Source organism: Silene latifolia, chromosome 6, assembly GCF_048544455.1.
Source record: "Silene latifolia isolate original U9 population chromosome 6, ASM4854445v1, whole genome shotgun sequence".
Lineage (NCBI taxonomy): Eukaryota > Viridiplantae > Streptophyta > Magnoliopsida > Caryophyllales > Caryophyllaceae > Silene > Silene latifolia.
Window position 1 is genome coordinate 75,278,867 of NC_133531.1, and position 4,854 is coordinate 75,283,720.

General features: G+C 42.2%; 1 non-coding gene across 1 annotated transcript; it reads left to right on the forward strand.

The window, feature by feature from the left end:
• Positions 1 to 4,071: 4,071 nt before the first annotated feature.
• LOC141588875 (small nucleolar RNA R71) lies at positions 4,072 to 4,179 on the forward strand. Its single transcript, XR_012519841.1, has one exon. It is a non-coding gene; the product is annotated as a small nucleolar RNA R71 (small nucleolar RNA).
• Positions 4,180 to 4,854: the final 675 nt, after the last annotated feature.

Consider the following 4,854-nt stretch of genomic DNA (forward strand, 5'->3'; position numbering starts at 1 on the left):
AGCACAAATCTCACAACCTTCGATATAATTGTAATTCCCCAAATGATGATAATAAAGCATGGGAATAAAATCACCAACTAATCAAAACTCCAACCATGTGATTTTATTTTTTCTTTTCTCGGGCTTCAGTCGATCGACCAGGGTGGCAAGTCGATCGACCGCCCTCTACAGTACATCACTCATTTTCTCTTTTCTCATTTTCGAATCATTTTTCTTCTGTTTTTTTTCGTTTCAATTCTATTTTTTCTTCTTTCTTTCCTTCCTTTTTTCATTTTCTCAACAACATCTCAAAATGAGAATTAACTACCAAAAACAAAGTAACAATCCCAAGAACATAAACTACTAGCTTGACAAGGGCAGGCTAAGTGTAGGATGTAGTTATTGGGACAAAAGGCTATTTCTGGCAGTGTGGAGCTTATGGGCAAAATGAATAAAGGGGTGACCTCTTCCACATGTGTCAACTAACCACGAACCGAATGCATACAGGTATTAAACAGATTAAGTTCATATTTATGCAAATTGATGTAACATGTCTAATAAGGAGTAACTACTCACAATCCTAGATAAACCGGTCACAGATGACACCAGTTATAGGCTCTAAATCTCAGAAAATGATGTAGTTTACCAAAAATCTAAGTCAAGTCTCAAGTCCAGCAAGAAATTTAACGAAAACTCGTAGACTATGCATATGATTCTACTAATAACATTTCAATTAGCAAGGCTTAGGCATAAAAGAGCTGATAATGCAATGTCATCATTAAAATACTACCGTTCCGACTCGACCTAAATGCTAAAATAAACGTGCATTTTTTTGAATTTTTGAAATTTTTCAATTAATTTTTTTTTTATTTTTGTGTATATATAGAGGAATTAAATAACAATGCTAACAGAATAATTAAACGTGAATGCAAGAACATATGAATGCAATGCAAAACCCTTCCCCAAACCAAATCACACAATGTCCTCATTGTGCAAAATCATGTATAAAGAAGCAAAAGGAAAAGGGATTTTGCGATAAATAACTAAAGAAGACATGAAATTAAGCTCGGAAACTCACAAGACTTTAAGCGCAGCAAAAGGAAACCTCCCCAAACCAGCGTGAGCTAGGAGGTTTCAGTAGCCAGCAGTGCTACTAATAAGTACCTGAAAAGAAGCAAAAGTACCGCGCGTAAATCCGAGAAAACAATTTATGAAACGCAACATTATGTGTAAAATAAAGAAACGGAAGAAAACAGAAATGAGTCGAAGAATAAAGTGGAGAAAAGACTCCCTCAACTTCCGCAAATCGACCAAACACAGCAGGGGAATGATCGAAAAACAGTAAAAGAATGAACATGGTCGATCGACCACATCACCCAGTCGATCGACCAGAGTGAACATGAACAGAAGCTCCTGGAAGTCGCAGCTCAGTCGGTCGACCATAGGAGGCAGTCGATCGACTGGAAAACCTGCTGTATGTTCTGATTTTCTTCGAATTAGCTCAATAAATTGAGCCAACCTGGTCTATAAACCTGCAAATACACATAATAACGCGCCCAAAATTGCGCAAAACCCAAAGTAACAGTCTAAAGTATTTAAAATTCTAAGCAAACTTATTAAAATGCGAAGTCTCGCGCACACAAAAACAATAAATAAAAGGTTTAACGAAAGCAATAAAGTGAATGTTTTTGTAAAGTCTTAATCAACTAATAGTTGATCAAGAATGGCCATGGAATGGCCTACTTGCTCGGCTTCTGGCTACAAGAAGTAGCCTCTACAGTGCTCATCTTCTCAGCTGCACTCTTCTCAACTCCAACATCCACAGAACTCAACGGATCAATAGCTTCAACATCTCCCCAATCAATAACTTCATCTAACTCGTCAAAATCCAAATCGGACTCCGCCACCTTGACTGGCTCCTCATCAGGCTCCACATCTGCGCCATAGCTAAGACATCCTAAACCGCCTCTTTGAACGATTGGCTCCTTCACAGCTGGAGCAACATGCGGCTCTTCCTTCCCCAAACCAGCTCCTGCAATATCCAAAACAGAAGAATCTTCCTCCAATTTGCTCCCAATCTGGGGCGGGGGTGTTACAACAGGAATAGTCATAGGGGCAGGCATATCAGGAAGCACAAAATAGGATTTCTTTTCAGAAACCACATTACAAGTGACTGGCCACATAGGATCTTTCTTCTTAACTGTCTGGGCAAAGACAATGGAGTGTTTCCCTACCTTAAAAGTCAATGTCCCTGAGCCAACATCTATAATCGCACCAAAGCAAGTGTGCGAGAAATGGTCTACCCAATATGATAGGAATGTGAGCATCCTCGGGCATATCTAGTACAACGAAGTCAACTAGGAAAAAGAACTTTCCTATTTGCACGGGAATGTCCTCTAAGACTCCTATAGGCGGACCGAGATCGATCGCCATCCAGACTGTCATGTTGGTAACTGCAAATCTAGTCAATTTCAACTTCCTAGCAAGACTCAAAGGCATGACACTAATACTGGCTCCTAGGTCACACAATGCCTTCTCAATAGAAAAGGTGCCAATACTACATGGGACTGAAAAGCTACCTGGTTCTTCTAGCTTGTGAGGCGTAGTATGGGTCAAATAAGAACATGAATCCTCGGTTAGTGCGACAGATTGCACAGTTTCAAGTGACTTCTTTTTAGACAAAAGTTTCTTCATAAATTTCATGTAAGCAGCCACTTGATTAACTAATTCAAGAAAAGGAACTTGCACATTTAAGCTGCGAATAACATTTTCGAATTTGTTAAACGATACATGTTCCTTGGTTGGCACCAGCCTTTCCGGAGAAGGGGCTGTAAGAAGTAACTTAGCCCTCTCCTCTAAGTCTCTCATACCGGCATCGGTGGATTTAGGCTGAAAATCCACTACCTTCTCCTTGTTGTAGCTTGACCCTTCTTCAGACCGTCTCAAAAATGAACCATTAATCGTCATCGGGTCATACTTTGGAACCGGGACTGACCCATCAGCATTTGGGTCTTGCCTCAATATTTTCGGAGTCGTCGTACCCCGAAATAAGTGATCCCTCAAGTTATTTGGCATTGGAGGACGAAAAGACTCAGCATCAGCAGCTTTGTTAGTCGATCGACCATGTTGGTCAGTCGATCGACTGACTTCTACATGACCAGAAGCTGCTTTGTTTCGCGTTTCAGTCGATCGACCAGGTGTATCGGTCGATCGACTGATATACCTGGTAGACGGCTTTTTCTTGCCACTATTCGTCACCGCCTTCTTCGTGCTTGGTTCCGCCTCATCTTTTCCAGTGACATCCTCAACCATAGCGGGCCCATCAAGGGTGGATCCACTCCTCAAAGTGATAGCATTTAGGGTCTCCTTTTGATCCGGCTGCGACGGTAAATGCCCCGAAGCTCGAGTTGCACTCTTGCTAGCCAATAGAGCGATTTGGCTCTCCAACATTTTCATCCCGGCCTCTCTAGCTTGAGACTCTTTCAGCAACAAATTTTTCAACTCGGCAAAATCGGAGGCATGGGACTGCTGCTGCTGCTGAGGAACAAACGAAGGCTTTTGATATGGCTGCTGCTGCTTATGAGGGGGCACATAATTCTGTTGTTGCTGCTGCTGTGGAGGTGGAGTCGGATTTAGGACATTTTGGCTACTCCACCTCAAGTTCGGATGGACATTCGGCTCAAAATAAGTGTTTGTCTGCCTATAATTTTAAAAGCAGCACAAGACTCATAGGGACTGTTGCAGTTGTCTGAAACATGTCCTTCTCCACCACATCTCTTGCAGACGAAAGGACCGTCTGAAACAGCATTCACATGATAGATCCCTCCTTTTGAAGCTCCTCCCAACTCGTACTTATCAAATCTCGCCGTAAGAGCCTCTAATGCAGCTACAGAAGGGGATTCAGCAGCTCTCCTTTGATTTCCCCTGGAATTTCCATACTCAGCTTTATGGGTCGCCAAATCATCAATAATTTTCCACCCCTTAGTCTCTCCAACATTCTCCTTGAATCTGCCATTAGCTGCCGCATCCAGGATAGCTCTCTGATCGTCATAAAGCCCATTATAAAATTGATTGCATAGGCTCCATTTCTCAAACCCATGGTGCGGAATAGTTCGCACCAGCTTCTTGAAACGGACCCATGCCTCATAAAAATTCTCATCAGGACCCTGTTTAAAGCTCGTGATCTGAGCTCTAATGGCTTTTGTCTTCGAGGCAGAGAAATATTTCTTGTAAAATGCTAAGGCCAGGGAATTCCAATCAGTGATCCCGTTAGCAGCTCGATCCAGGTCTCGGTACCATTCCCTTGCAGCATCACGAAGAGAGAATATGAACATAGTCTCCTTCACCTGGTCTTGGGTCACACCGGTTGGTGGGGGTATGGAACAGCAGTAGTCAATGAACGTCTCCATATGTTTGGCTGCATCTTAATTTGCAGCTCCCCCAAATTGGTTCCTCTCAACAAAGTTGATATAAGACGGTTTTGGCTCGAATTTTCTATCCGTCCCTGGTAATGCGAATCCCTTATAGAGATTCTCAGCTGTCGGCTCAGAGTGACTGGCTATACTTGCTTATTCAGCCATGTCTGGAGATGTTACAGTCGCTGCTGATGAAGTAGAAATAGGTGACGAAGGTGGATCCTCCTCAAATAGCTCGTTCTCGTAGTAACTAGACAGAGTACTCAGCTCTTCCTCTGTCGGTAATAATCTAGATGATCCTCTCAACTCACGCAAAGTCTTCTCAATCTCGGGATTGAATGGTAGTAATTCACCACCCTATGACCTGCGCATAAGAAGAAACTACAAGTAGAATATGAGAATAGTTTAAGGAACAGATGTCCCTTAAACTGAGAAAAGACTAAAAATAGAAACAACTAAA